Source organism: Kryptolebias marmoratus, linkage group LG2 (genome assembly GCF_001649575.2).
Source record: "Kryptolebias marmoratus isolate JLee-2015 linkage group LG2, ASM164957v2, whole genome shotgun sequence".
Lineage (NCBI taxonomy): Eukaryota > Metazoa > Chordata > Actinopteri > Cyprinodontiformes > Rivulidae > Kryptolebias > Kryptolebias marmoratus.
Genome location: NC_051431.1, coordinates 10,585,426 through 10,598,607, shown reverse-complemented (window position 1 = coordinate 10,598,607; position 13,182 = coordinate 10,585,426).

Genomic DNA, 13,182 nt, shown 5'->3' with positions numbered 1-13,182 from the left:
TTATTATTATTATTATTATTATTATTATTAATTGTGGTACATGATCTGATCAATTTTAAAAAGAAACTTGAAGAGTAATTGTAGACAATACAATGTTTTCATTGCAGAAATCTAACACAATGAGGAACTGTATGAATATATATATACATGGATGGTGCATGTATGCAGATCATATACTGTAAGTAGTTCAAGAGTAAATTTCATCTACCAACAAGCATCAAGTGAGGCACATTTAATCCAGTAGAGGGCAGTGTGGTCAAAAAGTAAACGTTACAAGTCAAAAACTCCACCTATTTAAAAAATAATAATAATAAAAATTTTATATATATATATATATATATATATATATATATATATATACGGCAAAACACATTATTTTAAATCTCATATTTTATTTCACTGAATAAAATAAATCAGGTGATAGAAGCTTATTAAATGAAACATAAAAATGAAATGAGTGCAAGAAAATGGGGCAAACTGTATCCACTAGTTTTACTTCAATGCTTTCTCTGAGTTGAGCAAACAGTTCTAAATGTAACCTGACATACAGTCACACACACACACAGAAAGAGTGAAACAAGAGGTAGTGAGTGAACTAAAAGAAACCAAAAATCCTTCTGACTGATAAAATTAGAATATATTATTTCACCTGACAACATGAACATCTAACGCCATCCTGCAGTGTGAGTATGCTTCGTATACTGGCCCGTTGTGAGCGAGTGAGTGTTCCCATTAGCCTCTGGAACTTCTGCTGATGTCCTACTTCTGGAAGGTGACACACTTAGAGCTTTATCACTGCAGCGCTGCGCTAATTATCAACACGCTTCACATTTGACAGTGAGTTAACTGGATCACAGTCCGATGTAGTTTGGCTCTTATGAGTTTTTAATCTCTGTCAAACAAGACAAGGAAAAGAAATTTTGAGATTTGATCTTTTTGGTTCAAAACACTAAAGTTAGTAGCATATAGGTTATATTTATAATTCTCTTGTGATGCAATCAAATCATCTAAGCAGTTTTTGTTTTACTTTTCTCACTCATAGTCTGTTTATGTCTTTAGCATCACTTTAGCTTACTTTTAATGTCTTACCCAACTTTACCCTCTTTACTGTTTAAAAATTCCAACAAATCAAAATGCTTGTATAGATTTGAACTGGGTGTTGCTTTAATAACTCATTTGTTGCATTCTCAGGGGGAGGTGAGGGCTTCATCGTGTCCCTTTTCATTCAACCTAAACCCAAAACAAGTGCAACAATCTGATGTACATGTTTTCTCTGCGGCCACTAAAAGTTTCCTTGGGTCAGGTTTGATTAATCTGTGATCATTTGGTCCAAGTGAAACTTAATATTTTTGCTGTCAAAATATGCAAACGTTGTTGCTAAGTTCCCAATGTTGGAACCTCACATTATGAGAGTCTGAATGTGGCTTTTAGAAATTTAAATACATTTAATATTACCATTTATTATTTCTAATAACTGTAAGAAAAGATGCAAACAGTAGTCCTAAATTCATTTAAGAAATAATATCATGGTTGTTGGAGCCGTTTGTGATGTTATTATGCTCTTTGAAAAAAAAAGAGGCTAATTATAGCAGCGTTTGTAGAATAAGCAGATGGATAGAAAGGGGTTGCACATCTCTGCACCTGTTATTATGTGGGTCTAAAGCTGAAAAGTTTGGGAAATTTTATACCTAAGTTACAGCCTCACTTTAGAGACAAAACTAGTCAGGAATACTCTGATTTATGAGTCTGAAGCACTTTATTGTCAGGTTTCCTCAGCTGTTTGGCCAAGTTCAGAAAAAAACACCACAATCTGCATTGAAATACACCATCTGACATCATTAATCTCAGGTCAGATGGTACATTCATTCTGAAAGCACTTACATTTAATTTTCATGGTTAACAGGGTGTTGTGTACATAAACAATGACAAACACCAGCAGAGAGCTTTTGTCAACCTCATTTTCGACCAATAAGATGTATAACCTTGGGTAACTGATACTTGTGAAAAAAAGGGGTTTAGGACAGGTGCAAGGACATTTTACAGATTATTAAATGTGTTAAAATTCAGCCTATTATTCACAAGGATTTAAAACAAGATCCAAAACCAAATTTTTATTAAACCTTTTTATTAAATTGGGCTCCTTCAGACTTATTAAGCTAACTCGTCATATTAACAGGCTTCATGGTATTTTACAGCTGAAACTGACAAAGTAAAGAAGATGTTCTGCCTTTGAAGTAGTGCAGTCTGAAACTCTGGCACGTATTTCTGGATGTGGGTTACAACCAGAAATAAAGTTTGTTATTTTACACCTGTGTGTACAACTCTGTGGTCTGTTTAGTTCTATTTATATCACATGAACTTTGTTGAAATTACATTTTTTTGGTGGACCAAATACCTCAACACTCATTGCTTCATTTTCTATCAATACCAGGGCAAAAGGAAGAAAACAAAACAGAGACAAAAACTCATGTCTGCATTTAACCAGTTTTAAAATGTATGCCATGTCACCACAGCATGACGTGGTAAAAAGAGAAATCAATAATAAAACTCTGCTCTGTGATTACCGTCACTGTCTGATGGCTTCTGTTTCAGAAGTTCTGGGACTTCTATTTAAGTCTACTGGACCTCCACACACACTGAAAGTGATGCTAACAGAGTGTCTTGTGAGTTGAAATGTGATACCAAAGAATTCAGACCATCCATTCGTATGTGACGAGTTGGAAGCGACTGAGTTGTTCCTTTGCAGTATGTAATCATAACCCTGGGACCACCATGTTATCTTGGACGGGGGGAGTCTAGAATTTATAACCCCTTTTTGTATGAAACTGCCTTTTCTTTACCTTTTTTTTGGTTTTGTATTCTTTGATATATTATAGATTAATTTCATTTTCTGTCACAGCTCTTCCAGAAGCTTGTTTTACATGTGCTGCTGGTGTTTGCTGCGTCAGGCTACCTCAGACTTACTGATATGATTGCCTCTGCTGTATACAGGGACAAATAGATTCAAAACCGTTGTCCGGTCAGCTAAACGCCAACCAGTCACTGGACACGCTGCAGAGCTAAGACTTCGCAGCCTCAGCGGGATCTAATATTGAACCCCGTCCATGTTTTCCCATCAGCCTCTAATAGCCAGCTCTCAGGGTCATTGGAGCACAACTAATGTCAAGCTGTGCTTATATCCAGACACTGCGCTAAGCTCATACAAACTCCCTGCTTTAATGCTGCCCTGCTATGTCTGAGGCACAAAGTAGATTTTCAGATAAGGCTACCTGATAAGGCTTTTCAGTACTTTCTCATACAGTGAACTGTCAGAGATGCAAGAAGCAGCTGCCGTCTTTGACTTTCCATCAAACAGTAGCTTTTGCAGATTTTGCCACAAGCTACACAACTCGTTTCCCGCTTTGCAATCGACGCAGCAACATCTGGGTATAATTTTGCCCGATCATGATTTGAGATCATGTGCCAGGTGGCAGTTGTATGTGTTCTCTGCAGGAGTTCATTTCCAAGCACCTTCACACGCACTTACGGCACACACCTCGGGGCCTTTGCAAAGGCTTCTCTGGTTTCATGACTGGCATCACCAGGTTTTTACGGATGAGAGCATTACTGCAGTGAACAGAAAAATAATAGTCCTCCTGTTCTGAGTCTTGAGTTGATGACATCATAGCGCTGCTGACGGGGAACCTGGGAGCTGTGAAACAGGTTCCATTATGTGGAGCACATTGTAATACGCTCACTGAGAAAAACAAAGTTAAGTACTCAGATGGAGTGGTGGGAATGAAATGAAACTGCATGGGTTGAAAGGTCATGTGACTGAATTGCATTGATCACAATATCAGAGAAAAGGGAGTTGGCAGTACAGGCACACTGCTGGTCGCATGTCAGTGGAGTGTGGCACACCCTCAGGCCTGGATACGAGGGGTGATTTGGTGGGGAACAGGGTTGTATAGTTGTTGTAATCACCCTTGCAGCAGTATGATCCAAAACTGTTGTAAATGAACCTTTGAGACCTGAAGAATTGGCATTGGGTTGAAGATCACCTCCAAGCTGATCCCACACAAGCTCAACTAAGGAAAGTTTGATGGACCTGGCTGATCATGGGAAGGCCTCAACATAGATGCACGTGGATCAGTGTTTTATTGTTGAAAGACTCTAACAGGGTGCTGTCTCAGGAAGGGTAAGCAGGATGTCACTGATGTAGCATTGTGCTGTCAGGGTCTTCTGAATCACAACCAGAGGTGACTTGAAGTTATCCCCTATGGCTCCTTACACCATGATGTCAGGAGTAACACTCGTGTGTCTCTCCACTGCATTAGTAGTGCCCAGGCCTCCCTTGAAAAACAGATCTGTGATCTCAATGGGACTTGGCTGGTTAAATAAAGGTTAATAAATTAGTAGGATTGGTGTTCTCTTCTAGACGCTGCTTTGTGCGCACACAATGGTCATCTGGGGTTAAGAGGAGTTGAGATTTATCGCTGAACATGATATAAGACCACTTGTCATCAAGTCATGCCGCCAGTTATGACCCCACTCCAAACTGAGCCCCTTTCTGCTCTGATGTTAGTGATAACCTACCCATAAAATAAAGAAACATTACTGTGGCTGATGCAAGTCGTCGAGACATGGAATGATGTAAAGGGTCTAATATCTGTGCCTGGATGGCAGACCTAGATGTCATGGAGTTCTGTAATTCTTGGGGCACAATACAAAAGTCCTCTCTTGGTGTTATTTATTTTGGATGATCAGAACTGTCATGTGTGGGAGCCCTTATATACCCATCATTTCCAACATCAGGCACCTGTGGACATCCCACAATGCCACCAGGCAGCTTCATGCAAACTCACAGTGTGATCCCTCTACAAAATGCTGGCAATGGAGACTAAAGCATCTACAAGGCATGTTGTGTGTCAGTTTTGACTGACTGTTGGACACTCATGCAACTGCCTGATAACACTTTTGTTCCACTCATGATGCCATACCCTCTGTTGTCCGTTTTAGATATGTCAGTTCTTTGTAAATTGAAACATTAACATACCCATGGTCTGCATGTGGACCGAATGACATCAAAACCAGATCATTCCTTGATTGTAGTTTAGCCAAAGTTTTGGAGACACTTTGCACTCTGTAAACCTCTGTGGTGAAACATAATTAAGCGGTAAAGTGCATATTACATTTCAGAGGTACTGTGACTCGACATCAGCTCTCATATCATTGAATTACTGTAGGTTTGAACTGGCAGGTCTGATATTGGGTGACCTATAAGCTTTCAGTTTCTTTTTTGTTCTCTTTTACTACTGTTTCTTTTACCACTGTTTCTTTCTGGTTTCAAGATTCTTCTTCTTCTTATGCCTCCTTAGTGGCCTTTGTTTTGCTCCTTCTCTCCTCGCTGCAACAGTCACAAAGAAACACGTGTACGGTTTTGTCAGCTACATTGTTCGGACCAATGGCCTGTCACACGAGCAGCCTCTTAAACACTGTCAAGCTGAGGAGGGGGAAATCCCATAACACGTCTCAAGATCTTTTAGTAGTCTGTCGCCACAAGACATGAGCTTTTGATAGCAGCTCACATGGGAAACATAGCATTTTCATTTGGATCTCTTTCTAAAACACCTGTAAAAGAAAAGAAAAGACATGAATAGCATGATAAACTAATAGCTGATCTGAAAATAAAATCAGCTGAGTTTACAAAATGGTTTCTTACAGCAGCTCAAAATCAGAACGCATCATCATGCCAGAGGTGGAGAATGATGATTTATCTCTATGGGGTCTTTGACTTCCTGGTACTCAGTTGGCCGGGCATTGTTAAAATGATCAACAGTCCTCCAAAATAGCACACCCACAGGAATTTGTCTGGCTCTGCTCAGTTTTATAAAAATAAAGACAGGAAATAGGAGAGTTTCATAGGAGAGAAGCGTAACCACTAAAACGTTAAATATTTGTGCTGTGGACAAGTCGAGTATCCTGTGTGTTTAGATGGGATTTTTAAGAGGAATACAGTGAGAAACATACTGTATACCATCAGTATGTGGAAGTGTTTTTATATTCATCCAAGCAGCACATTCAATATTTGCTTCTTCAACAAAAATCTTCATTTTTTTGTTTCTCTCATATTTTTTGTAGCTTGGTCACTCTGCCCTTCTTTTGTTTTCACTCTCCTGGAGATGATTATAAGTCACGTGATGCAAACATGTCAACTTTGTGCCCCCGCTTCACACAGGCAAGAAACAAAGTCAAATGGTGCACAGTCCCTTATTTCCATTCAGGTTCCTCCTCATCAGATCTCTCAGCATGTAGACAGGGCGTAGGTCTCGCTCGCTGACGTCATGACCCTGTTTGTCTCACGGTGCCTCAGATTTCAGCACCGCAAGTCAGATTAGCCTCATATTGCCTGGCAGACTCTTAGTTCTTCAGTTCTGTTGCACAGCGAGTGGGAGTCTGTGTTGGATATGTGGTCAAAGAGGGATCTAAACTGTGTGTATCTAAATTAGATTTTTGCTCAGATGCAGTTGGAACGAAGCTGCACAGACTCTGTTCTCTCTGTGCTCTTTATTCGCTTTCTAATTCAAAGCACAACCTTGTCTGTTTGAAAATATTCAACCAAGAAAAAAACACTGCTTAGAGTTTTTCACATTTTGAATATTAATGTCTGCCAGATTAGTTGTTTGGGACTGAACTAAAAAAAAAAAAAAAACGTTCTATGGATTATAACAGGGGTATATTATAGAAGAAGAATCTTGAATCATTTTGTTTTTGCTCTTGTGCAGCTCGACATTAGTTATTTTTTTTTCTCTACTTACATTCACAAAAACATTCCAGTAATAAGGTTAAACAAATAATTAATTTTACCATGTTTAATGATAAAATACTTGCAAAACTAATGACAGTGTTGTGAGCTGTGGTGCTTCTTCGTGTTTACTGCTAAATGACAAACGTTATCCCTTCCTACAGCTACATCAGGGAGAAAAATTCCTGGAAAAAGAACAACATATACAACAGTAATCCCTGTCAGTCATATCTTAAGACCTAAATAAGTCAGTGTAAGTCTGTTCCCCTGCAGAGATCCAGCCCTGTGTGGCGTCAACTCTGCAGGCAGTTTTACAAAAATTGTATTTTCTTTGTTGCTTCCCTGGAACAATCATTCACCTCCTACTCTCTTCCTCGTTCACTTGCAGCTATTTTTTCCCCCCACATCTGGTTTGCCTTTTTTATGCCCAGATGCTGCCGTGGTTATTATAATGTTCTTTTTTTAAAACTTTTGAATTAACCTCTATGACCTCAATTCTAAGCACAGGGATGTAAAGAGATTTGCTCCCTGGTGCCACTTTTTAAACTTTGAATACTAAAGTGAGCAGAAGATGAAGTGAACTGCAAAGAACTGCTCATGTAAAAATGGAACATTTTTTAATTTTTATGTAAGATTTGCATATTATTTATGCTTTGTGAGAAATGAATTTAAGGACTGAAGCATCATTTCAAAAGCCGCACACCTCATTCGAGTATTTAGCAGAATCTGACTTAAAGATGTGTGATTTTATTTAGAGCTAAGGTTTGTTCAGAACTTGTAACCATAGTTACTTGTTTAACAGCTTGAAAGATTGTAGAAGCAAAGTCAAGAATCCCGATTGGCTCCAGAACATTTCTCCCAGAAGATGGAGCAGATTCTGGAGTGGAGACGTATGATCCTGTGATTCGGTGTGTGACCATCTGCTCCGACAGAACTTTCATGGAAACACCATCAGAAAACTGACCTTAAAAACAGGCATCAATAACATCAACATCAAAACAAGCCTTGATGCTATCATAAAGGAAGCCATTTGGATGACGAAGTTATAAAAGTACTTTTGACCATTTTCTGTGGAAAAGATGAAAGTTGAAGAAGGATGGAAAATAGAACAGGCCAGTAATCTCAATGACCCCACAGAATTCTGAGTAGGCTAAAGATGCCACCGCTACTATATGCCTCTTACAATTTTCTAACCTGTGGTCAAAAGGCAGATCATTTTTCCAGTGAAACAAACTTTTTGCTGGGAGAAATGGTGAAAATCTCTCAAACAGTAACTGAAATACTCTCAGCTGCAACAAAAAGGGTTCACAGGCTATGATATTTGCCAAAGGGGTTGAAGCATTTTCCCTGTGGGCTTTCCAAACATTTGCTCAGGGCTTTTCCTTTTTTTTAAATGTTCATACTGTAAAAGATAGAAACCGAAACATAATTTAGGTTAAAAACATATTTGAACTTTAGCTCACTGCCCTTGTTGAAAAATGAGGTCATAGGTTAGCTTTTAACATAAGCTGAGCGTGGAGTTCAACTTGTGGTGCCACTGTGTGCTCAGGTACTGTACAGCCTGGGGCTTATTTATGTCTGCAGCATTCAGCCTGTAAAAAATCAATTATCTTGTTATTTCACATTTAACACATAAGCTAAAGCTGTAGCTTAAAATCATTTTAGCGAGAGCTTCCAAGGAAAAGTTATGAACAATTACTTGTTGTATATAGCTTTTTGAATGGATTCACTTTGGAGAAATAGGGTTTAATTCTGACCGGAATAACAAATTATTGGCTGGTCTGAATGTGGCAAAGACCAAAGTGGGTCCCTTTAAAACATCTAAAGTTTAAAATTCATAATAGGTCACGCAAACACAATGTCAAAAAGCAAAAACAAAAAAATAACATTCCAGCAGAAATAATATGATACTTTTGCTGCACATGAAGTTTTACACCTAGCTGCAGCTGCTATTTGTGCTTGCAAATAACTAATAAAGAGTCCACGTAAATAACAGTGTTATGCTAAATTGACAGTGATATAAAGATTTATGAACTAGCATTTATCTGAACTGCCATAATTTTTTTCTAAATAGGAGAAGTTAAAGACGCCAGCAATCCACATTGGACTTGTCCCACTTGAGTTAGCCGTTAGCTTGGTCATTCTGGTCAAAATTAAACTCTAATATAAATGGAGGTTGTTCTACGAGTTTTCTACAACAAGCAAAACATTAATTGTTCATAATCTTTTTAGAAAAACTCACTTTAAAAAAATCTGAACTATCTGTTTAAGCTTTTTTATGCTTTTGTCCTGTGACTGAGTAAACACTTGCACATCAGAATACCAAACGAATCAGACTAGCCCTGATTATTTTATTTGCATGGTTTTTATGATGTTTTTCCTACTTTCTTTCTTTTTTTTCTCTTAGGTTGCTTTTGTTGTAGCACACACACCTGGATTCCTTTGAAAGTCTGCTCTGAAAGCACAGTGATGACAGATCTGCTGCGGATAGGCAACATGAAGCACAGAAGATAAAAATAGTCGAAAAAGTGCAGGGATTTTTGATCTGATTCTAAAAAAACATCTCTATAATAACCTGAGAATTGATATTCATGGAAAAGGAATTCTAAAGCAACCCAGCACGGACAACACAAGTTAGATTTTGCCTAACAGATCTCAGTCTTTTTTTACTTTTGTCATTTTTCCTGCTATCACTTTTTGGGGCAGAGATCTCCCACCTAAGCCTTTTCGTTGGTCTGCTGACTCTACAAACAGCTTTGCAGCATTCCTGAGCAGGAGTCACGTCTCCTCCTCACCTCTGCGTACACATAACACCTTAGCTTTCAGAATCTCCGATGTACGGTTTACAGAAACCTCCCTGGAACGTCCTCGCCCCTCTCTTGCTTTGGTCTGTGTTTAACCACAAGCCCCCACACGCTGCAGCCTTATTCTGTCCTGCTCTGGGTTTTTTTTTTTTTTTTATCTGTTCTGTGTAAACAGTGTGCACATGTACAAGTGTGTGCATGGTCAGCCACATTCTGTGTTTATATGAGTGGGGATGGAAGCATGCTGGTGGTTGAAGCATTGTAAACACGTCTTGAACGGATGTCTGGGTGTGTGATGTCATCCCCCTGAGCTCCCCGGGCCAAGTTCAACACGCCACACATGCAAACAGCAACAAGGGTCACAGAAAAACACATGACCAAAAACAGACAATCCAACATTGGCTCTTGCATCAGTAGTCTGGAGCAAACATCATTAAGCTAAGAACCGTGACTAGCGGAGCAAAGAATTGAGTTAGCCTGGACAGTCAGCTTTCATCTAGACTCATTAGCTCACAGCTCATTCTTAGGCCTGACGCACAACCGTCCCCCCCTCAACCTTTTCTTCTTCTTCTTCTTCTTCTTCTTCATTGGTTTGTAGTTTCCTTCTTCCCTCCTTGTGTCTACATCATCTTCTCCTCTCTCTTGTACACAAAAAAGGAAAAAAAAACAAAACACTATAGACTCTGCATAGTGGAATGATTACTTGTGAGCTGGTGCTGTGGCAGACGGGTTTCAAGTCAGTGACTCACTGTGAGCAATTGGTAACGACTGAGAGATTGAGCTGTAGTCAAGAAGCAGAGTGCTTGGCAGCCTCTCTTACATCGAATGGGACAAAGGCAGACAAGTATTCTGCTGGTTGGCTGGTCCGTCTTACAAGGCTGTGTTCGGGGACAACATTTGTTTGTCTTGTGAAGTTAATGAACCAAGTTTGAGAAGCCAGCGCAGCCTTCTTTTCTTCATGTCTTTTTTTCTCCCAATGCACACACTGTATGAATACGCATGTACTGGCATTACTTCGACATAGGCAAACAACAAATGCATGCACACTCTGTTTGTGTGTACATGAATAATTCAAGGGCCGTACAGTAATCTCAGAGCTCACCGAGAGGCTGTGAGGATTTTCGATCAGAAACAAAAATATGTGAAAAATGATTTAGATTGTTTATTATTTCATACCTCTGTAAATAAACTTATTGTATTAAGTAAAAATGGGAAAGAAAGCGGAGAACATTTTTCTACTTGCTAGTTTTAGCAAGAATTTGATTTTACCAACAGCCTCCAATCCACTATGTCCAACAAACAAACAGCAAGATACATAAAGGTTAATAGACAACCTGACAAAGAACTAAGAAAAAACAATGAAGATATGTGCTGAGAATCGTGATAACTGCGTGTCAACAGGTGTGCTGATTACTAATGGGTTAAAGGTGGTGTGAAAGAAGCTGGAAACAAGGACTGGAGAGGACAGCTGGTGGAATAAGCATAAAAAACAGGACAAAATTCAACTAAACAGCCAAATTGTCAAACCCATAACAAAACATAAGAAACTCAAAGAAAGATCAACATAAAAAACTCCACAAATACCCAAATTATGACATATTGATCATCTAAAAATCATCTAAAAGTAAAATATTTTAGATTGTACTCAAATTTCTTTGCCAAGCACTCAACGTACCTGACTGTTAAAACAGGTTAAAGATTATTTTACCACATTTTATAGTCAGTCCTATTCATTTTGCTTTTCAAAGAGCTCAGCTGTGACTTTGACTTAAATTCTGTGTGGTATTATAATGATTTAAGCTGTTCTTTTTCACTCTTAATTCAATGCTTGTTTTACTTCAGTCAAATCAGAACTGTGCTCACTAGCACACATGGATTCCCCGAGGCGGTATGGGTAGGGTAGTCCCTCAGACTCTGTGTCTCAGGGTGGGTCTGAGCTCTACGCTGCCTGTTGGTGTTCTAAGGGGATTGGATATGCTCTGCTAATGCTATTAGTGCTGCAGCTGGGGATTACTGTCTCCCAAGGAAAAGAGGGGAAAAGAGTGTAAAAAGTGAAACATCATTGATTTGCAAGTTTGTGCAGATAATCAAGAGAAGCGGGGGAATGATAAAGGATATTCATTGAACACAACAGAAATATAAATGAATGAATAAATAAATAAATAACAGTTCTTTTTAATTTCCTTTCGGCTGTTACACAACTCCAGGGATTCGTGTTAATTGCTCAATTAAGATGTCCAGCACCTTTATGAATTATGTTTAGCAACAGAAAAGATGCACAGTACACTAGATTTTTGTTTCAGAGATTAAATCTGATTAAAAAACGAAATTGAAACACAAGAAGAGGACAATATTTTCTTAAAGTCCAATAAAGTACTAAAGGAATAATTCAGACCTTTTGAATTGGAGTTCCAGGGGTGCTATTTGTATTTGCAAACAGCTATCAGAGTCTGTATATAACTGTGTAAAGGGAAACTGACAGCTGTGTGAAAGTTTTTAAAAAGTAAATCACTATGCTTCTTTTTAGATTGGCATTATTTCAAGATGGTGCCCATTCATTTCAGGCTTGGCCCTGCTCAGTCCAATCAGAATCAAACTCTTTTTTTTTTCTAAATTGAGGCTGTTCAAACAGTTATCTACATTAGGTAAGACATTAATTGTTTTTACTCCACATCAGGGGTGTGATATGTAAATGCTTTAAGGAAAATACTGACAAAGCAAACTTATATTGAAAAGACAGCAACTGAAAAAACAACAACAAAACAGCACTCTTTTGTACATTTGTAAGAAGTTGCTTCTGGCAAATATATTGCATTTATCTTTTAAATAGATAAAGAAATTGCTTTTTATGTATTCAGTTGAATAATTTACATCAAACCTTTTTTAACCAAACACCATATGAGACTGTGTTAGATTTTGACTTGATGGTTTTGCGCTTTATAAAGATTTCATGTATTCCAAACTACCTGGTGAGTCTGATTAATGCTTTCACAAACAGCACAGTTGTGTTACATCTGAAAACGGATTGACTCTTTGGTCAGTGTGAACATCCAGTGGCTGCAGTGGAGTATAGAAAACACAAGGAACACATTTAACCTCTTGTACCAAGAAAAATATGAGTTGAGCTGTTTTACAGAACACGAACTTTGTGTTTATTCACCCAAAGGATGCTAGAGACACATTTTAAGGTCAGATACAAGATTACAATGACCTTTTGACTCAAATAAAACTGAATCTGAAATGCTTTACAGGAACATCTGTAGTGGCACAAAAGGATCGAGTTTGTTCAGCAAAGAAAACAGTTTCTGTCTGAAGAAAACAGTTTCTTCTTCTTTCCCCTCCATCCATTTTCTTCTGCTTGTTGCAGAGGCAACAAGTTCAGGAGGGAAACCCAGACACCCCTCTTCCCAGCAACACTCTTCAGCTCCTCCTGGGGGGTCCCAAGGTGTTCCTGTGTCAGCAGGGATATGTAATCCTTTGAGCGAATTTTGGGTCTGCCTCACGATTTCCTCGCAGTGGGATGTGCCTGAAAAACCTCTGACACCTTCATTATTGCTGTAAAGTCCCCCATCCATTGATCCTTTCCCCACCTCA